The following is a 25,300-nucleotide window of genomic DNA, read 5'->3' as shown; positions in this document are numbered from 1 at the left end:
ACAGATCTCAATGATCTGTGCAGGGTTCTGGCCAACTCGCATATCAGAACCTGGTCTGATTTTTTGCCGAATTTAAGACACATTTCCCAAATTCGCATCTCATTAAATATGCGATTTGTATACTTTTCAATGGGAAACCATCTGGATGCGAGTTCCTGCACGAGTTCAAATCGCACTTTGTAAAAGTGCGATTTCGCTGCAAAATCGGCGATTTTTGCATCTCATTAAATATGCTAAAAAGGAATTTCGGCCGTTTTTTGCGCAAATTTCGCCAAAAAACACAAATCTCATCCCATAGAATGTCACCCTACACGTCAAATGATTGCATGCTATGTGCCATAACAATTTATCTAATGAATAGCAGTGGTCATATGTACTCTGTGTTTGTACACATCAAGGTACAGTATGCAATCCCAGTCATTGCTGCTGTTTAATTTCACAGCTGCCTAAGAATAAGGCTGAGCATAACAAAATCATTTTAATTAGATCCAGTAAGACCATTATCTTTAGAATCACAAACTAAAAATGATTAAGTTATATAAAAATTAAAATTATACTTTGGATTTTAATGAAAAAAAGACACACTGTAATTTTAATTATATTTGTTGGTTTGTTCCTATCATCTTCTCTATTATGTAGAGCAGGCATGTCAAATCAAAATCCCAACTGGGCCTGAATAATCAAGGCCGCAAGAAGAAGAAGAAAAAAAAGAGTCCTGTATACAATTGTCCTATATACCCATTGTTAGCACTGTACAGTCGTCTCCTCTAAATTATATTATGTATCAATCAGTGTCTATTTAGCGTTCAAATTCACATTGTGACACAGGGAATGAGTAAAAATTCACATTCTGACACAGAGAAAAGCCAAAATTCACATTGTGACACAGAGAAAGGCCAAAATTCACATTGTGACACAGGGAATAAGCCAAAACTCACATTGTGACATAGAGAATAAGCTGAAATTCACATACTGACACAGGGAATGAGTAAAAATTCACATTCTGACTCAGGGAATGTGCCCGAAATTCACATCCTGACACAGGGAATGTCAGCTGACACCTAACACACCATAAATTATAAGCTGTGTCAAACTCATGGCCCTCCAGCTGTTGTAGAACTACATGTCCCAGCATGCCCTGCCACAGTTTTAGCACTCCATTATATAAAATCTGTGGCAGGGCATGCTGGAACGTGTAGTTCCACAACAGCTGGAGGGCTATATAATAACAATACCACATATCAGCTGTGTTATACCCCTTCATATATAACTGTGTATTCCCCTCTCCCCTATACAATAATAATAATACCATATATCAGTGTGTGCCAGGGGCTGTTATTCCCCCTTTTATATCACCACCGACAGTGCCTGATACACATAATTGCCCCCTCGGTGCCAGATAACACATTTGCCCCCTCAGTGCCAGATAACACATTTGCCCCCTCAGTGCCAGATAACACATTTGCCCCCTCAGTGCCAGATAACACATTTGCCCCCTCAGTGCCAGATAACACATTTGCCCCAATTCAGCTGGGATCAAGAGACCCTGTCCCTCTCTTCCCCCAACCCACCCCACCATAACTGCAATAAGCACTTTAGAAAAAAAACAACCTTTAAAATCAAACTCAGCCTTACTTTTTTGCGTAAACTGAGATTGTGTCCACCGCTGCCGCCCTGCCTTTAGCCACTGCCGCTCTGCCTTCCCGCCTCCAATGACTGCAGAGCTTTCACACCTGATGAAAGCACCCTAGTACTGCACTGCGCGGGTGCACGGTGACGTCACCCGTGCACTCGCGCATCCCTGCAATGCCCTGCTGGGAACGCAGAAGCCAGAATAGGCTTCAGAAGAAATTTGACAGTAATGTAGCTGTAAACTTCAGAGCCCATCAGCCTGTGGGCCGCATAAGTAGGCAGCTGGGGCTGAATTTGACATGCCTGATGTAGAGCCTGCATGTCCAAACTATGACCCACCAGCTGTTGTGAAACTACACATCCCAGCATGCCTTGCCATAGTTTTAGCATTCTCTATATTGATTTACTACCCAATCCTGGACTTTGAGTTTGATTAGTAATGTTTAGGCGAGCACAGTGAGCCATGTCAACCTAATGACTGTCTATATAGACAGTGTAGATCAGTGATGGCTAACCTTGACACTCCAGCTGTTTTTGAACTACACATCCCAGCATGCCCTATTTTAGTTTAGTTTTAGTATGGCCAAATAGTAAAACTGTAGCAGGGCATGCTGGGATGTGTAGTTAAACAACAGTTGGAGTGTCAAGGTTAGCCATCACTGGTGTAGATTTTCTATAGCACAACCTTATCTCTGTGAGCTCTGCAAAACGCTAATGAACTGTGTTTGCACGTGTCATTTCTGAGTATATTTGCACAAACAGTACACTTCAATGATAAATGTGGATACTGGATTGTGTCCAGCCTCATTTACATTATTCCCTTGATTATCATTGCATTACCATCAGTAGGTAAAGCATTTAGTATTTTAAAAGAATGTACAGCCTCCACATGTGTCAATGATCGCTCCGGTATATCTGCCTCTTAAATAAACACTACAAACCTGGGTGCTACACCTAAAGCTAAATAAGCCGCCTGACATTCTGGAGACATTTTCTGTTGACATGCCAAAACCAATAAGGGCGACATTCCTGTACTGTATCACTGCAACATGCTGCTGTAATTTACGAATTGTATGGATTCTATCCTCACCAAGAGGTAGATTTACTAAAGGGTGATTTTCACACATTTTTTATTGATTTCAAATTAATCTACATCGATGTTGGGTTTCCAGGGTTAAAATATGCAATTACTGTACTACCCATCCCCTCCCGCAGCCTAACCCTAACTGTCCCCTCCCGCAGCCTAAAGGTGACCATACATGGTGCGATGATTACACCCATTATGCGTTTTGCATGCGATTTGCGTGCGATGCAATGCGATCCGAGGGCAGTACAAAAAGTACATGCAGCACACAAGTACTGTGCAATGCGATGCCCGCAGGAGCGTACGGTGCTATCGCACCACGTATGGGCACCTTAACCCTAACTGTCCCCTCCCGCAGCCTAACCCTAACTGTCCCCTCTTGCAGCCTAAGCTCAACCACTCATCCTCTGCAACCCAACCTTTACCTTCCCACCCCCACATCATAAATCTTTCCCGTTCCCTAGTGCCCAACCCTAATCAGTACTTACGCCGGATTCTGACCATCAGGATTCCACTATAGGTATTCTGACTGCATTTCTATTGTCAAGGGCCTGCTGCACTCTCGGACCTAATGCATGGTAAGGGTCTAATACCAACTGTGGTCTCAGGCCACGTGCCCTTATATTGGAGGCCTAGGGTGAGATTTAATAGGATGAGAGATTCAGAAAGTGAGAGATTTTTTGAGAAATCTCCAGGTTTTTTAAAGTGGCAATAATTTACACTGCAAAATCAAACTGGTTTAGCAGTGTAAATGATTGCCGCTTTAAAAAAAAACCTGGAGATTTCTTACCAAATCTCTCACTTTCTGAATCTCTCATCATATTAAATCTCACCCCTAGTGTCCTGTGCTATTGACCTAGTACACACATTGCTCTTGTGCTTAAGACTAGAGCCTGGCTACTGAAAAGCCTGCTGCCCATTAGGGCTTTAGGCATAATGTCCACTAGAGCCTTAAGTAGGCAGACATTAGGCCCAAGTGCCTAGTGCCCACTTGCTTGATTGGTCTACCCCCCTCCCCTAAAAAAAAAAATGTTCAGGGTCCCAATTGGGCCCTACCTGTATAGGGTTTTAAACTGAACTAGCTCTAGTTCATTGCAAGGTCCCATTCCTGGAGGGCTACTCCAAATGGGGTTCACCTGACTGAACAAGTTCCCATTGGCTCAGGGTTTACAGGGTCTTCAGTCCCCATCTTCACCAAAAGAACAGCAACCTCATTTCACTATTTTTTCAATGCTACCCCTCCAAAGCTTCTCATGTCAGATTGGAAAACCAACATTGTTGTAGATCAATTTTCTAACTATTTGACATCGATAAAAAAAAACAGTTGTTAATTTTTTTTTTCAAGCCTGGGATTCAGAATTAAAAAGTACTAAATACCGGAATACCGGGATTGGATTTGTCAATGAAAAGATGAACTGTAATCAAATGTAAAGCAAGCATACAAAAGCAGGAGGCGGTGTTCTAGTTAATAGTGGTATCAAAATTATCATTAGAACGAAACACCCAAATTAATTGTGGGCATTGCCATTTTCTCTTTTCAATTTTTGAAGCACGCGGATGTGCTATGCATATAAATTATGCTTATGTGTAATAATAATCAACTAGCGACTGACAGAAGTGTCAAGATGGCAGACCCATGTTAGATAACCTCTCATTAGTGAATCACAGGAAATAAAATACAGAATTATATTGCACAATAATACATTGAAGAAAAATTGTAAGCATTTGAGAAGTCACCAACATCAGCAACTTGCACATTTAAATCAAGACAGGTTACTTATATTAGATTTATGTTTTTTATGTTTTCATGTTGTTATTATCGTCAATACTGGTAATCATTATCCACTGTGCTCTCTGCACTTTATTGCATTCTTGCATTTATTGCATTCTCTTATGTCCACTTTTAATACCTAGTTTATACTTTATCAATATTGATGATAATGTTTTGAGGCCCATACACACTAGAAGATAAAGTGAAAGACCTCCGATATCTTCTAGTGTGTACACTGAATGTTGTTAACCACCCCTCCCTCGTCCTGCATGTCAAGACAAGGGAGTTACTCATTAACAATAGCGCGTCTTTGTGCGACCTAGTCAAGTTACGTTACCAATAAGACGCATTTTCTGCAAAAAGATGCTCAAACCTAGATTTGCAGCTGCTCAATTTTAATTATTTTTGCGCCCACACTTGCACCCAATCACTTTAGACAGGAAGATGATAAATTGATTGCAACTGTGGGTCTGAGTAAATGGGCACCAATTACTTTTTGTAAATGCCATACCCAAAAAAACAGGCAAAGCATTTTTAACTATTTAGCATGCTGCCAAAATGTGCTAAGCAGCTGGGCTTTTTGCACATTTGTGGTTGCAAGCAACCATATGAGACTATATGCAGAAAAAAATTGCGGCACTTGTAAAAAATTAATTTGCATATTACACTAAAGCTGTCGCCAGCAACGCGCTCCCGCGAACAGCCCTGGGGTGGTCACTGGTGGCAGAAGCATGCTTCTGCTACCAGCAGCTTCCCCAGCAATCAGCTCTTTCCCCCTGCAGCTTCCCCTTGCAGTGTCTAATTTCATCAGCGACCATTGCTTCGTGTGTTTGGAGCTTAAGGAAGATTATCCAAAATTAAAATGATAATTCTTTATGCAAAACAAAATGCTAAATATATATATATATATATATATATATATATATATATATATAAAAATATATCTCTATATATCTCGATTACTTAAGCACAGTATGCGATGAATGCAGAAAATGATATTGTTAATAATTTACCTTGAAATTCACGGAGCTATAGAATGAACAACATAGTGCATGCACACTGACATGATTCCAAATAATAAAGATAAAGACGAAAATAAATATATATAGGAGCTGATTCTGGTTCACAATTTGGCCCCTGCCCCAATGGTCGGGGTTTGTGCATGCGCCCTTCTGCACATGTCCAAACCCCGACTGCAAAAAGCCTCAGCAATTTACACTGTCGCCAGGCTGTTCTCCGAGGGAAGGGAGGGATGGGGTCAGTGCTGAGACATGGGAACGCACAGCATTTCATGGGCGTCTTAATGAAAATGCTGGGCATTCCCATGGGTGCATGTACAGGCCGATGCCTGCCAGGGCGGGTGGCTGACGTCACATGAAGTACAGATCGCAGATTGCTCATCACACAGCACTGTACCAACTATGTGTGCTGAGCGATCTGTCACGGGCACACACTGGTGATGACTAGATTTATACTGCATGCAGTATAAATCTAGCCAAGTTATAGTGACGCACAGGACCATCCATTGCTGTGGGCCAAACACACAGAGCATCTAGACAGATTGCTTAGAAATGTGGCAGATATAACCCTGTGTGTATGGCCCATAACTCTCTCTCTCTCTGCACATGTTAAATTTGCCCCACCTGAATTGCAACTTGGTTTTGCTCATTAGAGAAAGATTCTGCAATCTATGCTGAATCAGACCCTAAATCCCCAATTATTTGGAGGAATCCCAAATTATATTTACCTGATTGTACCTACCTAAAAATAGCTGTCTCTTCAGAGCATAAAATGTTGATTTCAAATATCATAATATATACAAGGTATTATTTCTACAGGGTGATTTTTGGTGACAATCCCTTTTTCTCCCTTCATACTTAACTAAAATTGATAAATGAGGTACCATTTTTAAGATTAAGTTCTCCATTTCTGATGAATTGTTAATTTAGAATTTCATATTGTATTGTCTGATTAAAAATGTAAAGTTAAACATTTACTATTGTCCCATTTGCATGCAACCTAGTCTTTAAAAGGTGCCATATACTATATGGCAGGGCTGGGCTATTTTTTTTCATGCTAAACACCTCACACAAGCTTCTAAATGATGAAACAATATGTTTTGGCCTGCTGTACAGATTATAAATACATACGCAAGTTACAGGTGAATAGTACAGTTTTTGTATGACACAAAGGGCCCCATTTACCAACAGTCTTAGGGGCCCATTTATGAAGGATCGCATATTACCGCCCAGGATTGCATTGTAAAATGTGATCCCATCAGCGGGATGTATGATTGGCCAGGCACAGCGACAGGGCTCCGAAAAGAGTCCAGAGCCGGAAGCCGGGGAGTCTGCGCATGCGCGGTTAGCACTGCCCCCCACCAACCGCACTGCCACCGGGGCCATAGGCTACAATGGGCTATCACCATTTCAGAATGGCAATAGCCGAGGGGTGTGAAGCCGGGCTGCCTGATGTCCATACATCGGGCAGCTTCGCATCCCCCATAGAAACCTATGGTGGATGCGGCCGGCGGCGGTGAAGGGGGATCGCAGCAGGGACTGGAGATTGCTGCTGCGGACCCCCTTTGATAAATTGGGATGATACTTAATAATTGCGGCTAACCCCGAAAACAGGTGTTTTCATGGATTTAGCTGCAAATATTACTTGATAAATGCGGCATATTTCATTTAGTACTGCAGTGATACAAAAAAATTTGGCGTTGGTATCCAGCATTACCTACCTCATCAGACAAGGTACATCAATGCTCCCCACCCCTTAGGCAGCATCTTTTGCTCTGCAGATGGCAGCACTGCCAACAACAGGAAGCAGAATCATACGCATGCCTAACAGCCAGACTCTTTCACCCAGTGGGGACCCAGCATTGACTTTTTAATAAATGCCATTGTTTTCACCAACTTTGCTCATGTTCAACTCCTCATTGTAAAAAAATAATTATTTCAATGTCAAGAGCACGGTCCATTACTTCATAAATGGCATCTCATTACTGAGCATTAAATCCAGAAAACGGATCAGGCATATCAGTTTTGACATAGGAAAAAGGCTATTGGCTATGTTGTCAAAGCATTGTGCATGAAAGCAAATAATTACATATATTGTACAAATACATATGCTGTACAAATAAAATAATCAGCACAACACTATGAAATATATTTATCTACAAAAGAAATGAAAAAACATTTGATTACAAAATGTAAATATAAAGGAAAGATAGGCGATTCTAAAGCTCTATACAAATGGGGCGATTGGTTGCTCAGCAATATATCACTGAGCGACCAGATCCCTGAGTGTCCCATTTTCATCAGCGACCACCGATGGTCGCTGATGACATCAAGGCACTCTGCCGGGGGAAGCCGCTAGTTACAGGAGAAGTGACCGTTGCAGGGATGATCGTGGGAGCGCGCTCCTGGCGACAGTCACCCCGTACGCACAGATTATGTATTCCATGCACATTAAGACTCTCCTCTAGCCTCCAAACTTTCAAGAGTTCCCTGAAAACTCACCTCTTCCGGCAAGCTTATCTCCATATTATATTATATTCCAGAACCCCCACATAACCTCCAGTAGCATTCATATCTAATTGCATCTCATCAGGACAGTCTTGTAATCTGGTGGGTATGGCATGCTATGGAATCATATCCTTATGTATCCCTCCTATTATCTCTATAGATTGTAAGCTACACAGAGAAGTATAACTTTATTACATACACACAACCTGATTGGCTGAGCTATGCGTCTCCATGGAGACGCATAAGCCCAAGACGCTATCAGCCTGTGTAGCACTGGGACTGCGCAACCCAGGCGGTTATCTGCACCGGAGAAAGACGGTTTAGCCCGCTGTCAGTGCGGGCTGAACTGTCTATGCAGAAGGTAGACCAGCGCTGGATCCTGGATCGGTAAGTATGTTGGTGTAAAAGTGAGGTGTGTGGTTGTGTGTATATAATAAGGTTATACTTCTCTGTGTGTGTTTTCTTTTAACATTATTTTTACAGGTGGACTACAAGTCCCAGTGGGCCCATTAATGCCCGCATGCTGGGACTTGTGGTTCTCCAAGTCCCAGCCTGCGGGGGAGGTCTGCTGGTACTTGTAGTTCTCCTGTATAAAGCAATGTTAGGCTTCACAGATTTAACCCTATCAGGCCAGTGTCCACTGGCCACGGAAGCAGGTGACAGCCCCGGGCTTCAGCCCTGGACGGGTGAAGCCTGGGGGGGATCCCTTTATTGGGGGGGTCCCCACTCCTCCAGGTACCCAGTCCAAGGCTGACCAGCCACGGTGCTCATATTTCGTCTGGGGGACCTTATGTAAAAAGTGTCCCCCAGGTGTGGCATGACACTGCGAGCTTCTGGAAACCGGTGCTGGTTTCAAAATAAGAGGGACCCCCAGATTTTTTGTCCCCCGTATTTTTGGAACCAGGACCGGTCCAAGAGTCCGGGGCTGGTTTCAGAAATACGGGGGACCCCTACGCTTTTTGTCCCTCATATTTTTGGAACCAGGTCTGAGCCCGGGGCTGGTTATGCTCAGGAGGGGGCATTGTTTTTTACAACACACAAAATCGCACATTGGGGGACATTTACCAAAATGGATTCGTAGAAAAAAGGTGTATTCGTAGGGAGAAATACACCTTTTTTTTACGAATTTGTATTTTCGGGATTTACAATCCCAAAAATACAACAATTCGTAGTCCTAAAGATGGAACATTCGTATTTGTAGTTACAAATACGAATGTCTACACCATCGATAGAATACGACAGAAATCACCATTCAAAAGAATGGTGGTTTCTGATTTACTAAGCAGCCGTACTGATAATACGGCTGCTTAGTGGTGTAAAACACCCACGCAAATACGACAGGAAAATAGAACACCATTTTCATGTCGTATTTGCGTTTTTGCCTGCACGGATCAGTCAGATCCGTGCAGGCTTCGGTGTAAAAAAATAGAAAAATTAAATAAATAAAAAAAAAAACGGCGTGGGGTCCCCCCCACAGCCGAAACCAGCACCAGGCTGACGGAGCCTGGAGCCGGTAATTAAAAATCAGGGAACCCGACAAATAGGGGTTCCCCGATTTTTAACAACCAGCCCCAGGCTCCTGCTCTGGGGCTGGTTCCCAAAATACGGGGGACAAAATGACTAGGGGTCCCCCGTATTTCAAGAACCAGCCCCAGGCAAAACCAGCCAGCGGGTAATGCCACAGCCGGGGGGAGACTTTTTATGCAAGTCCCCCCGGCCAAAGCATTAACCCTACCGACCAGTCAGCCTGGCCAGGGGCCCTGGGGGAGTGGGGACCCCCCCAATAAAGGGGTCCCCCCCCTCCAGGACTTACCTGACCAGGCTGAAGCCTGGTGCTGTCCTCGATGCCCCTGGGCGGTGGGCATCGAGCTGATGGTTTTGTGTAAAAAATAGAATAAAAACCATTGTTTTTTACTGTGGCACTACAAGTGCCAGCAAGCCTCCCCAGCAAGCTGGGACTTGGATAACCACAAGTCCCAGCCTGCTGGGCATTAAAGGGCCCGCTGGGTCTTGTAGTGCCACCGTAAAAAAAATAGTTAAATAAAACACACTGACACCCGTTTTAAATAAAAGTTTAATACACACATTACATACATACTGATACTTACCTTTCTTGATCCCGTAGGTAGCCCTGGTCCTGATGTCCTGTGTCGTCCTCCAGGTCCATGTCGGCTGTCTGCGTCGTCCTCCAGGTCCATGTCGACGGTCCGTGTCGTCCTCCAGGTCCATGGCGGTGTCCGGGTCCGAAGAAATCCATGTTGGAGCTGTGGAAGGAAATCCTACTCACCTGTTCCTGCGCTGAAGAAGTCTTCTCTTGATCCGACGTAGTCCAGGTAATCTTCCTGCTGTCGCCGGTCCCCGCTGTCTGCGCTGTCCGTGCATCGCGCTGAGGAGAGATGCTGAAGTTTCATATTCGGCGCCTCTCCTCAGACTGAATTCTATTGGCCGCCTAGCAGGCCAATCAGGAGCCGAGAAAGTCGGCTCCTGATTGGCCTGCTAGGCGGCCAATAGAATTCAGTCTGAGGAGAGGCGCCGAATATGAAACTTCAGCATCTCTCCTCAGCGCGATGCACGGACAGCGCAGACAGCGGGGACCGGCGACAGCAGGAAGATTACCTGGACTACGTCGGATCAAGAGAAGACTTCTTCAGCGCAGGAACAGGTGAGTAGGATTTCCTTCCACAGCTCCAACATGGATTTCTTCGGACCCGGACACCGCCATGGACCTGGAGGACGACACGGACCGTCGACATGGACCTGGAGGACGACGCAGACAGCCGACATGGACCTGGAGGACGACACAGGACATCAGGACCAGGGCTACCTACGGGATCAAGAAAGGTAAGTATCAGTATGTATGTAATGTGTGTATTAAACTTTTATTTAAAACGGGTGTCAGTGTGTTTTATTTAACTATTTTTTTTACGGTGGCACTACAAGACCCAGCGGGCCCTTTAATGCCCAGCAGGCTGGGACTTGTGGTTATCCAAGTCCCAGCTTGCTGGGGAGGCTTGCTGGCACTTGTAGTGCCACAGTAAAAAACAATGGTTTTTATTCTATTTTTTACACAAAACCATCAGCTCGATGCCCACCGCCCAGGGGCATCGAGGACAGCACCAGGCTTCAGCCTGGTCAGGTAAGTCCTGGAGGGGGGGGACCCCTTTATTGGGGGGGTCCCCACTCCCCCAGGGCCCCTGGCCAGGCTGACTGGTCGGTAGGGTTAATGCTTTGGCCGGGGGGACTTGCATAAAAAGTCTCCCCCCGGCTGTGGCATTACCCGCTGGCTGGTTTTGCCTGGGGCTGGTTCTTGAAATACGGGGGACCCCTAGTCATTTTGTCCCCCGTATTTTGGGAACCAGCCCCAGAGCAGGAGCCTGGGGCTGGTTGTTAAAAATCGGGGAACCCCTATTTGTCGGGTTCCCTGATTTTTAATTACCGGCTCCAGGCTCTGTCAGCCTGGTGCTGGTTTCGGCTGTGGGGGGGACCCCACGCCGTTTTTTTTTTTAATTTTTTTTTTTTTAATTTTTTTTACACCATGCAGCCTGCACGGATCTGACTGATCCGTGCAGACTGCTAGAAATAATTCGTATTAGCAGCCGTATATACGGCCGCTAATACGAATCATTACACCATCGGAGGGTTACAAAGCAGTCGTATATGACTGCTTTGTAACTGATCCTCCGGAACACGACTTTGCATACGACTTAAACAGTCGTATGCAGTCGTAGGGAAAATACCAATACGAAAAACTAGGTTTTTCATATTGGTAAATTTCCCCCTTCACCTCAAATTCGCACATTTTAAGCCTAAAGATCGCACATTTTATGCCTAAAATTCGCACATTTTCATGCCGAACATTCGCACATTATCGCACTTTTCTTTCCGGAACATGCACCTCATTAAATATGTGAATCCGTGTCAAAAATGCGATTTTAAAAAAGTGCTAACTAACCCCAAAGTTATAAATGTATATTAAGCACAGTCTAAGAATGTGGTTCAGACCGAAGCACGCTTGTAGAATTCAAGTTCCCAGCTATTAACTACAAACTGCCCACATCCTCCCCTTTAACACATTCAAATGCAAGAAATAGATCTACTCTATACCATCCAAAACATACAGAGAATGTGCAACAATTATCAAATCACAATGAAAGAAACTCATGCAAACTCCTACAAAGTTTAAAAGTTGCACTATTAGCTGGCACACAGGAAGACTGATCACAAGCTACAATTAGCTTTAAACACTTAACTTGCATCACATTGGGGAGTCATTACCACCAGAGGAGATTTAACTGACCACGGATGAATCCTATGCAATCCTACTGTTTTCCTCGACTTCCCTGACATTTTAGACAGGAAATCGGTTTCTGCAGATCCAATTTCCTTAGTCCCCCACTGGACTGTAATGTGACTGCCAACATCATCTGCCCATTTTGTTCCCTATAATGGCATATGAATATCATTCTGGATCACAAGCATTGGTTGCTAAGGTTTAATTCAGCAACAAAGAGAGGAGCTGAAGTTCTGAACATTATTTGTAAGAGATCATCCAGGGACTGATGAACATGCCCCCTGAGACATGCTCTAACGCACTCTGCATGAGGAGGAGCGGTAGTTGCCACTGTGGGAACTATTACAACATGGTGGGGGTAATGATATAGGAGAATTTATTACTGCTGGAATATGGATAATGATGATACAGCTATGAGGTATGATGTAGCATTCATTCAAGCACCCTGTACCTTTCAAAGCCTGTGCAGTTCCTCTTTCCTACCTGGAGTGTGGCTCTCTGCTCTGGTGCTTCTAGCACAGTGTGGTCTGTATATCAGTAAGGAGATACATACCAGACACTGGCCCAAATGTATCAGGCTACAAAAAGTGACAAAATGGAGAGTGATAAACAAGTAGCCAATGAGCTCCTAACTGTGATGTTACAGACTGGGTTCAAAAAGTGTCAGTTGGGAGCTGGTTGTTTTTCACTTCCCATTTTATATCTTTTGAAGCTTGATACATCTGGCCCACTGTGAGAAGCACCACAGCAGAGAACAACACCCCAGACAGGAAAGATGAACTGCACGGATTTTGAAAGGTGCAGTGTCCTAGAATGAACACTTATAATGGAAATAAGCAACAGGGGTGGGGGAGATACTGCTGTATGGGGCATCAAACTAGAAGGTAGGAGAAAATGTGATAGGGGAGTCAATTACTACAAGTCTATATATGAGATTTGAAACGGCTACAAAGTATTTAGCATAATGATACTAGAGTCTGTTAAGGGGTATATACATGGCGATTTCAGACCCATTTCTAAGCGATCTGACTAGATTGTATAGAGATAGAGCACTGATCACTCCGTGTGTATGCCCTGCAGCGATGGTGGTGCGTGGTCCTGCAACTTTGCTATTGCCCGCAGGGAAAGCCAGTGCTTGCACTAGCTTTAATGCTAGAACGCTGGGCTTTGCCTATTAAAAATAGGCAAAGCCCTGCTCAGCACTCAGCATCGCAATTGTGCTTAAGCACGCCACTCAGCAAAAGAGCCGGTTCGTCCGTGTGTATGGTGCTTTAGACATGTGTGGTGGTAGACACCGCCTAGGTCTTCACATTTGTTGTAAAAATATTATAAACTAAGCTTTTTTGAGATTATATACATCTACTGTAATTAATTGAAAATACATTTTCTGACATATTTGGAAAAAATATGGTACTTGTGTATTAGCCGGGCGCCCGGTAATTAGTTATCGTAGCAGCGCTGTCAGAGTCAGCGTAGTGTTCCCACGGCCAGCGTAGTTAGCCCCGCGAGGGGACGCGCATTACTTCACAGGTATTACGCGTGCGCTCGCCACGCTTAGGGCTCGGTGGCTCGGTGCGCTAGCCACACTTTGTAAAATCAACCCCACGCCGACGTGGATAGTGGGGGTATGAACAGGTCGGGAGGACGCGTGACGCGTCCCCTCGCCAAGCTTCGGGCAGGCGTGGATAGTGGGGGTTTGAAAATGCCTCCTTTATTGTGCATAGGACGCACTTGCGCCCGCATACCCCCTTTATGCACGTGCTAATAATTAGGGGTGTGGTACAGGGGTCCGACAGTCATTAGCCCGATGTCGGGATCCCGACTGTCCGGACTCAGACAGCATGGTGAGCGCAACCAAGCCCCATGGGGGCACGGTGGCTCGCTACGCTTGCCACCTATTCTATTCTCCCTCTATGGGGGTCATGGACCCCCACAAGGGAAAATAGCAGGTGGAAGTCGGGAACCCGGCTGTCTGTGTTTTGACAGTCAAGATCCCGACGTCGGGTAAATGCCTGTCGGGATCCCGACTGCCGGGACCCCGTCCGGCACCCAATAATTACTGAGATGCAGGAGCGTCTAGGACGCGCCAGCATGATCCCCTCTCCACTGGCATCCACCAGCGCAGAGGACCTGGTGGTTACCGGCGCTGTGTGAGAGGCGCTCACTAGACTTGGCATGGACACCGGGGACAGACCCGGGCTGCTGTGGAGTGACTACGCTAGGCAGCCGTTGGGCTGCCACGGAGTCACTACGTTAGGCAGCCGTTGGACTACGCTGACAGCGTAGCTAGCCTACACCTGCATACGCATGCTAATTGTGTGCCCGGCTAATACACCAAAAAGTACCAAAAATATTTATCTATTAAGTTATTACAGCAGAACTCTCAAGAAAGTTTTCTATTTTTGAAATAAAATCCTCCCAACAGGCAGTTCCTTTGTACAATTCCCTACAGAGCATGTCAAATTAAACCTAGCTAGCATCTGCGGTTCCCTGATTCTCATGGACTCTCAGCAGGTTTGAATATAAACTCCAGCAGATGCTAGATGCTGAAGCAGCTGATTGGACAAATCATGACATCAAACTCAAGGCTGTGAGCTCTGCAGCATCATGGCACTGCTGGTACCAGCAGGAGTCACATTCTCAATCTGTAATCTTCCTGAATATGGGTCACACTAATAAGACAAAGGTGGCCTATTGCTAAAATAACATTTATCCACAAAGTTCTTTAAATGCTGACTGAAGTTCCACACTATTGCAGGCCAAATTATCGCTGAACAAGTTTTTGTGAGTTTGGGCAGCCATAAAGTGAGTCTCTTATACTTAATACTATACTTAATAATATTCAAAGACTGCTTCAAATACCAAACCTATTACAGAACCCATTACATTTATAGATAAAACCAGGACATACCCCATACCAAATGCAGTATGCCATTTAAAGCAGCTTATTTCCACTCCTTAACAGTTGGTGCAGCAAAAGTCTCCATCTAAACATTCTCTGTCCTAATAGATAATAAACAATACTGGATATTAAATAGCACTCAAATAAGTTGTATTATATACATTTGTGATAGACAACAAAACCATGTGACCTACTGTAATAAAGGCTCTCCTTTCAGAGAGTCAACCATTGGCTTCCAAGAGGTAAGGGAAATTTGAACTGACTGCAGCCTTTGTTATGACAAGATGCCAGGCACTGAGGTTACTGTGCTTGCTTTCCTCAACATTGACTGGCTGCTGCCAGCTGGTGCTGGCAGCTGGCACGAGACATTTACCAATACATGACACAGCATCATAATATCCCTGCTGACACTTATAGACTATTAATAAGTCCTTTATTAGAACATGTAATCAGTCATCATAAATGTAACGGCTTGGGTTCAACTAGAACAGGTAAGAACCCGATAGGCTAGATGCATGGACACGATACAGGAAGTACAACTTAGTGGCGGCACTAATATCATCACGATATTCCATTATAAAATTACAATTTTGGATAAATAAAAAATGTTTATTATATTTAAGTAAAGCATATCATGGCAATAGTGAGAACAACAGCTTACTTCTACTCTGAATACTTTGCTAGTAATGACATAAGACTACAGATAATTACAAGAGGCACCTTACATTAGCTAATTTGGCATTTGTATTACTCATTATGGCTTAGATATAAATTGCTATACCTCCCATCTGTTTGGGTACTCTGAAAGTTCTCTTATAATAGACAGGATGCAAATTACTGTTGTTCTAGAATCTAATTTTGTTGAAGTAGTATATTAGATGTGGGTGTGGAAAGGACCAGATGAGGTTTATGAGGAAAAAGTAAGCTGGAAACATTGCTTATCTACGGGGAGGAAGGATGTGGGAGTTGATGAGTTGAAAACAAGCAGGAAAACACAAGATTTAACATTTGTCTTGTGCGCCTTTTTCCCCACTTACATAGAATATGTGAATTTGCAAACTGACAAAACCAGCGCTAATCTCAGATCAGTACATGTACACAGTAATGTCACATTAACAACAATGGCAGGCATAGTTCAAGACTGAATCAAGAATTCTCTTGAAAGGCAGTTTTACATCATGCTACCAGAATGCTACAAGTTTTGGAAATTTGCAGACAAAGCACATTCTATAATCCCACACTGTTGGGCTGTCTTTTTAATCAATTTAAAACACTGATGGGAGAGATTTGCATTACCACGCACAGCATCCAAATTGCTGATGAACACTGACAGCAAGAGGGAGAAAAATAAGAAAGTGAGCCAAAACAACACATCCTTCTTTAATATCCCACTGCACTGGGCATGTTGTGAGCAGCAAAATGAAAGAGGGTTTTGTCCACCCAGATTTATCTGGCATCCATGTCTTATTTTCTTCTTACTGATCTGACTATAAAACTGATTCCCAGGACTACAGTGTGTGATCTATGACAGAATCACCATGTAATGCTGTTCTTGCTGGTGTGGCTATATAGATCCCATACTCTAGTACACATGTTGTGAAATACTGCAACCTGGTGCTTGACAAAAATTGCCAATGTTCCACCTGTCAATATAATGGACATACCGTTACTGTGACCTAAGGGACATATGCATGCATGTGAAATGCACAGTGAAAACATTAGTAGCAGCAATGAAACATACAAAGCCAGCATTTTCCCTTTTCTCAAATAGCCTATATATGACTGATACTGAACAGCAATATGTCTGCCTGCTATGTTAGGGCCATATGGGTTAATATGAAGCACAGTATATAGGTAAACAGCTGTATGTATATGTATGTGAGTGTGTATATATATATATATATATATATATATATATATATATATATATATATATACACACACACACACACACACACACAATTGTCGTTGTTTACTGTAGATGTTCACTGCTATATACACGTCTGTGCACTGTATGTGTGTGTTGCCCTGCTCACTGGCACGGGCACAAGCCTGCTGTACACAAAGGAGCTGGAACAAATGCCGAACACACGGTCATACACGGGAGACTACATTCGTGTAAATCGGGGAACAATGAGACAATAAGCCACCCACAGACACACGCATCCCGCAGGGCCGATGTGCCAGTCACACACTCAGTAGCTGCCCGGGTCGCACAGTATGTGCACTGCCCATAAGGCACACGGCTGTACCCTCGGCCTATAGAGAGCCATTAGAGGACTAATGCTACAGTACAGGGCGCTACATGTGCACACACCGCCGGCCAGCAGCGGGAACAGCAGCGGCGAGTACCTGCAGTAGGCGGCCTGGGCTCGGCACCGCATTCACATCATCCTCTCGTGTGCTGTCCTTATGGCGGCGCGGTGGCAGTGCGGTGCTGCGGGCACTGGGCTGCCTGGATGGGTCACACCCGGTGCTGCAAATCAGTGCATGGAGATCCCGGCTGGCCGTGCAGGGAAGCAGCAGCAGCGTCTGACAGCGGCTCCGCTCCCTCCTCCTCCTCCTCCGTGTCTGTCTGTGTGTGTGACCAAGAGAGGGGGCTCTAACACAGAACAGGCTGGTGAGTGGCAGCAGCCGCCTGATCCCCTCTCTCCCTGCCCTGAAGCTCTCACTCTGGCCTGAGCACGGAGGAAGGAAATCCCTGCATTACAGATGGAGTCCCAGTGCAGCGGCTCGCATCCCACTAGCACACACACTGCTGTAGGTGACAAAGCTGCGGATTCCCAGGCTTTTTTTTTTTCTTCTTGCTTTACCTAAGCTGTCCCTGTGATGGGCACTCCACCAATCCAAGCCCACCCTACTGGTTCAGCCCAGTGCTTGGGAGGGTCTTCCCTGGCTGTGCCTACATTACTCCTCCTCTGCAACTTGCTGGAGACCACCATGCCCCCCTTCCTTCTCCTCTGATGATCATGATGACCGAACGTGAGGAGTCACTGAATGTGCCCTACTGCTGCTGCTATGGGGCTTCTCTACATGGAACATACGATGACAGCAATGACACCATAGAACGAGAGCCGACAACAAACACAACCAACGTCATTCATTACTTCAGTTTATTACATATCTCTCTGTAAAGCGCTACAGAATATGGGCGAGATGTATCAAATGGAAAATGCGGTAAAACCCCGGTTTTACCGCATTTTCCAATGTATCAAAAATGATACCGCACTGAAGGGCATCGCCACCTTTGGGTGGCGATAGCCTATAGACAGAGCCAGATTAAGGTCTAAATGGGCCTGGAGCTGAAAATAATAGGGGTTGTGACCAGCACCTAATAATGTGGGTGGCGTGACCAGTGTTCTGGTTGGGTGGTCTGCTCATGGGTGTGTCTCTATTTGTGTGAATACTTTCAACTAATTATATATGCGTGGAAAAGGCAGGGGGCTGGAATAAGAAAAATGCAGGGAGATATATTGGCGGGTGCACTCCAAAGGTGCACCCGCAGGATCCCGGTGTCCTAAGATAGCTGCGGGGTGAGGAGGCACTGCAGTCATAAAAAAAAAAAAATACTGAAAGCCGAAACTTGGTAGACAACATTTCAGCATCTATTATGTGGTCACCTAAATTTACCACACCATATACCCCTTATACAAATCATGCAACACAACAGTAAGCCCCTTATACTGTACTTGCCTCTTACACATTATGCCACATGGAATGAGCCAAAATTCACACCGACTGAGCCAAAATTCACACTATGGCACACAGATTGAGTCAAAATTCATGTTATGCCACACAGATTAAGGCAAAATTCACAAAATACACACTATACCAGGCATGTCCAAACAGTGGTCCTCCAGGTGTTGTGAAACTACACGTCCCAGCATAGTTTTAGTATTCCCTAATAGCAAAACTGTGGCAATGCATGATGGGACTTGTAGTTTCACAACAGTTGGAGGGCCATAGTTTGGACATGCCTGCACTATACCAAACACATTGAGCAATAATGCACAATATGCTACACAAATAGGGGCATTGCGTGCCAAAGGTGCGCATTAAAAATTTACACCATAATGCTCATTACATTTTTAGCCACACACCATAATCTCCCTTACGTATTATGCCAAACACCATAATGCCGATTAAAAATTATGCTACATAAGTGTTGCTACCTACATGTTCATTGCCAGGGGGTTTCATGTTCATTGCCAGGGGTTCCATGCTCATTGCCAGGGGTTCCATGCTCATTGCCATGTGGGATGACACGCTCACGGTAGCTGCAGGACAGCCGCCGCCGGGCATAAATGACAGCCGGACAGAGAGCGTAGCGAGCCACCGAGCCCAAAGCGTGGCGAGCGAAGCGAGCCCCGCGAGGGGACGGTATTCTGTGTCCCCTCGCGGGGCTCGCTACGCTCGCCACGCTTCGGGCTCGCTACGCTCACCACAGGTTTATATCCAACTCCATGCCCACTTGGATAGTAGGGGTATGAAAAGTACCCCTTTTTCCCATTGAATTCCATGTTAAAATGGACTCAGTCCATTTTAATATTGATTCCTATGGAAAAATCGGGTCATCGCATCGCATCCGATGGTCGCATGCGATGCGATGCGATGTGCCCGATCCGACCCGATTTCTAAATCGGGCGCCCAGTTACTACATAAGTACCCAATTGTGCCCTAATGTTCCTTATGGGCACAGGTTCGCTTCACCACTTTATCGTGGTGAAGTAAGCCTGAATTTTGCCCGAATCTATTAATCTTTGTGTGCACGTTATGGGAGTGCGTTATCCCCTCCTGCCGGGGATACGCTTCCTCCCATAATGAATGCTCTAGGCATCCGGCGGCGTCTTCTGCACATGCGCCGGATACCTTGGTCTCACGTTGTGTACCCGGCGCATGCGCAGTTTTCCGCTTGGTGGTCTCCGGCATCTTCAAATTCAAACTGCGCATGCGCCGGGTAATGTTCGCCGGGGATGCTGTGTACCCGGCGCATGCGCAGTTTGAATTTGAAGACGCCGGAGACCAAGCAGTAGGAGGAGTTATAGAAGAGAGACCCGCAGCACCAGAAATGAATGGCGAAAAGAGGAGGAGAAAAGACAAGGAGCGCGCGCCCACAAATCAGCTTAATAAATAAGGTAGGAGGCAGGATCAGACTGTAATATAACGTCCCTGCGCGATACCGGCTGCCCCACACCGCTGCACCTCAAACATCCACATCGCGGGTGTCATAGATCAGGGAAGCTCTGTCCCCTGCAATAACGCACGGGGATAGCGCATATTCCCCTGATCGATGTTTAATAAATCTATCCCTGTATGCGATTATTAACTCAAAGGCGATAGCCGGCGATGTGCAGCTGGTCCGACCGTCCCCCCTCCCTCCCTGCACCCTTACCCGGCTGTGAAAACAAAACGTCTTTACTGGCTAAGTTTGTCTAAAAGACTATTAAGTCACATAAGAATGACATGAAAAACATATTAAAAGCATAAAAAAAACAGCACCAACAGTTACATTTGGATGTAAACAGTTCATGAATAATACTTTCTTATCGCAAATAATTAAAACATTTTTTTTAAAGTGAATATTATAATCAATCCACGGGGACATCGATGGGAACGGTTTGCGCATCGGGGTACGCAAATTTAGGTACTTGTTTCCTAGCACGGCACCCCTGATTTTGATCATATACAATCTCATTGCATGCAATATAGCCGCAAGTGATGCATGCGATGCGATGCAATTCAATTTTTAATTGTACAAGTACCCTGATGGGTGCTTACAATGTTAAATGCACCCCAATTGTTAACACTGCCCTCACTATCAACGCCAACCTGAAGCGTGGCGAGCAGCGGCGGTACGCGTCCTCCGACCTTTTCATACCCCCACTCTCTATAGCGTGGAGGTGATTGTAGATAGTGTGGCGAGCGCAGCGAGCCACCGAGCCTGAAGCGTGGTGAGTAATGAGAGCCACGCGACGGGTCATGGATTACTTTACATGTATTCCGCGTCCCCACGCGATACTCGCTGGGCTCGTAGTCCGCGGCCCCTTCGGGCTCGTGGTTTGCTGCGCTTGCCACACTATCTACAATCAACTCCACGCTGACGTGGATAGTGGGGGTATGAAAAGGTCGGAGGACGCGTACCGCTGCCCCTCGCGGGTTCGCTACTCATGCCACGCTTCGGGTTGGCGTTGATAGTGGGAATGGCGTTGACAATGGGGGTGCATTTAACATTGTAAGCACCCATCAGGGTGCCTGTACAATTAAAAATCGCATCGCATGCCATTTAATGGCATGTAATGCTATGCGATATTTCATTGTACAAGCACTCCTGTTAATTTAACGGGAATATTGCATAGCATCGCACACCACTAAGTACGGTATGCGGTGGGCGCCGTGCTAGGAAACAAGTACCCACATTTATTTCTTGGGGAGTGGGAAAAGAAATTTATATATGCAAATAATCCATATTTAAGCTATATAGCGATATACAAGCGCTATATAGATGATATTATACTAATTTGGAGGGGAACAGAAGACCAATTTAAAGAATTTGTTGCGTATATTCATAACAAAGAATTTAACTTAAGTTTTACTTCAAATTATAATCAAAATCACTATCAACGCCAACCCGAAGCTTGCTACGCTTCGGGTTGGCGTTGATAGTGGGGGTGGCGTTGACAATGGGGGTGCATTTAACATTTAAGCACCTATCAGGGTGCTTGTACAATTAAAAATCGCATCGCATGCCATTTGATGGCATGCAATGCTATGCGATATTTCATTGTACAAGCACTCCTGTTAATTTAACGGGAATATCGCATCGCACACCATTAAGTACGGTATGCGGTGGGCGCCGTGCTAGGAAACAAGTACCCAAACTTATTTCTTGGGGAGTGGGAAAAGAAATTCATGTATGCAAATAATCCATATTTAAACTATATAGCGCTATAAAAGCGCTATATAGATGATATTATACTAATTTGGAGGTGAACAGAAGACCAATTTAAAGAATTTGTTGCGTATATTTCTAACAAAGAATTTAAAGAGTTGTCACCTGGATCATTGGAAATTATATTTGCCCTATTCGCAACTATATAGACTGCATCGTAATTGTAGCAGTCCGGTTAAATTCGAGGAGCAATCCTTACAGCGGCGTAACTACATTTTGGGCGCCCCCCCGCCGTTAAAGGGAGGGCGCCCCGCCGCACCAACCCCCGCAGTCTTACCTAGGTTCAGTGCGCTCTGGTCCCGGCTCCCTTCTTCTGCTATGAGGACCACCACAAAATGTCCGCCCCCTTAAAGCAGACAGTTTCAGAGAACTGTGTGCTATATGGGGGCGGCCATTTTGTGGTGGTCCTCAGCAGAAGAAGGGAGCCGGGACCAGCGCATACTGAACACAGGTAAAGACTGGGGATGGGGCAGTGGCAAACGCAGGATTTTCAGAAGGGGGTTTCCAGAGGGGCGGAGCAAAGCACGAAGATGGACACTTAGGTGACCCAGTATATGCCGGGTCAGTTAAAGTATTATAGATAGACCAAATGTATATTAATAATAATAATAAATAAATAATAAAAAAAAAAAATATATATATATATATATATATATATACATACAGGGGCGTCAACAGCCGTGTAGACCCCTGGGCATAGCAATGTATTGGGGCACCTACCGATCTTCCAGCGGTAGGGGTGGGGGAAGCTTTGATGTCCCGCAGGTGGTAGGGGGTATTATATCAACTGCTCAGCATGTAGGGCCTTGATCAGTAATTTCCACTAATTACCCCTTTACTGTACAGATGGTGGGAGATGGGGTGGGAGAAAGGGGCATTGGGCTGAATGAAGGGGCCCTGATACATAACTTCCAGGGTGGTAGAGGATGTTTAATACGAAGAGGAGGGGTGTATAGTGGAGTGGGCTTATTATTCATAATTTTCTGGTGGGAGGACAGCTTGCTTGACTGCAGATATCTCCAGTTCCCAGAAAGAGATTTCTTAGATTTTAATGGAATTAAAAACTAGAGGATCCCACCTACCAAATGGTATTGGGGATCAGAGTTCAGGAGGCAGAGCAAATCTGCCAATGAGTATATAAAACTACATACCGGGTGTGTGGAGCTGGAGCAATAACCAGCAGCTGGAAGGCTGATATCTCTGGTTCTGGGAACAGTAGAGACAAGCTACTAGTGTCCATCAAGGGGGGAGAGTCCCAGCTTTTGGAATATACCCTCAGAGAAACTGTAAGTCAGACAGAACCTGAAATATCTGACTGGGAAGAGTAATTTACAGGCTTAAATGGGGACCACTGCTTTGAAGTCAGATATCTCCGGTTCCCAAGGGGCGATTTTTAAAATTCTTGTACCCATAGAAAGAGGGGACCCTCAGCTTTCAGTCTAGGTCCCTTAGACTCCTTGGGGGGTTTCTGGGTACTCAGAAACCCCCCCTGCGTGCGCTACTGTGGGGGGGTTGGTGCGGCGGGCGGCGGGGTGTAACGTAACTATAGCACTGCAGCCCCCGGCGCCCGCACATGCATAGCGCCCCCCCGCGTTCGCGGGGGCTGCGGTGCTATAGTTACGCCCCTGAATCCTTAGTATATATTCAGAGGTTTAGGGATAAAGGATACCCCAGCCATGTGATTAGTGCGGCATTGGATAGAGCCAGGACTCTAGACAGAAACCAATTAATTGAGTATAAGATCGAAACAAGTGTAAAATGAATTACCTGCCCTGCCTGCTCATAGTGCTCAGCGTTTTATTGTGAAAGTGACAGACCAGCAGCAGCCAGGAGCCAGCAGGAAGCAGCAGCCAGGAGCCAAGCCAGCAGGACTGAGAACGAGAGAAGTCCGCACCTGAAAGCAGGATCTGGAGCAGCAAAAGGTTAAATGAGGCTCATGCAGAAGAGCGTTGTGTAGATTTGGGATTAGGTGGGGGCCTCAGAAATATCATTGTACAGGGCCCCAAGATTTCTGTTGCCGGCCCTGCCTGTATGCGAGTGGTTTGTTTTATGGAATAGAGAAACTTTTTCATACTAATGCACGCACTATGGAGCGCTTCATTTCCTCCTAGATTCTGTGTGTATATATATATATATATATATATATATATATATATATATATATATATATACAGAACAAGTTCTCCAATATGCGCTAAATACAATAAATTAGTCGGTCGCTGTAGACACTTAGTTCCCCACTAGCAGGAACTACTACTACACATAAACACCAACAATAGTGTCTTCAGCGCCCTATAGTGATGGATGTCTTAAATGAATATAAAATTATATAAACATATATAAACAGTATACACTTGAAGCTTCTTGTTTCTTTGTGGAATAAATTTTCTTTATTTTCACAGAGCTTTAAAACAGAACCCAACGCGTTTCATCTCTCTTGGAGACTTCATCAGGGGTTTTTTCTTAGAGACATTAAATGCCTTTTAAGGCTCTGAAACAATTGATGTTGTTCTACTGATCGAATAAAGAACTGTTTTTAGTCCTCTACAATGGTGAAAACCTTATGCTATTGAAATATAGTTTAGATGGCTTTAGATGTTATCACACCTGTGCATGTAGAGCCCAAAAACGTGTCTTATAACCGTCTTAGTGCATAGAGACATTCAAAGCTCCAGTATACACATCAGTTCTTTTAACCACCTTTTCAATGTATAGATTCCCGTTAGGGCCCAAAGCAATAAGGAAATATTCCCTGTATAGCTCCTGAGTGTGTGTGCTCTCTGAGATTTAGACTTGCTGGCTGAATCTCAGAGAGCACACACACTCAGGAGCTATACAGGGAATATTTCCTTATTGCTTTGGGCCCTAACGGGAATCTATACATTGAAAAGGTGGTTAAAAGAACTGATGTGTATACTGGAGCTTTGAATGTCTCTATGCACTAAGACGGTTATAAGACACGTTTTTGGGCTCTACATGCACAGGTGTGATAACATCTAAAGCCATCTAAACTATATTTCAATAGCATAAGGTTTTCACCATTGTAGAGGACTAAAAACAGTTCTTTATTCGATCAGTAGAACAACATCAATTGTTTCAGAGCCTTAAAAGGCATTTAATGTCTCTAAGAAAAAACCCCTGATG

General features: G+C 44.8%; 1 protein-coding gene across 3 annotated transcripts in view; it reads right to left on the bottom strand.

The window, feature by feature from the left end:
• The window catches only part of FYN (FYN proto-oncogene, Src family tyrosine kinase), a 181,397-nt gene extending 163,255 nt beyond the window's left edge, over nt 1-18,142 (bottom strand). The window contains exon 1 of one of the 3 annotated variants that reach the window (XM_083176886.1): nt 17,560-18,142. The gene's annotated coding sequence lies outside the window, so the exon portion shown is untranslated. The remainder of the gene's footprint in view (nt 1-17,559) is intronic. The other 2 variants (XM_083176885.1, XM_083176884.1) reach the window with 2 other exon arrangements.
• Nucleotides 18,143-25,300: the final 7,158 nt, after the last annotated feature.

This window comes from Crinia signifera, chromosome 3 (assembly GCF_055691185.1).
Source record: "Crinia signifera chromosome 3, ASM5569118v1, whole genome shotgun sequence".
NCBI classification, from domain to species: domain Eukaryota; kingdom Metazoa; phylum Chordata; class Amphibia; order Anura; family Myobatrachidae; genus Crinia; species Crinia signifera.
The sequence above is the reverse complement of the archived record's forward strand: the minus strand, read 5'-3'. Positions and strand labels throughout refer to the sequence as shown.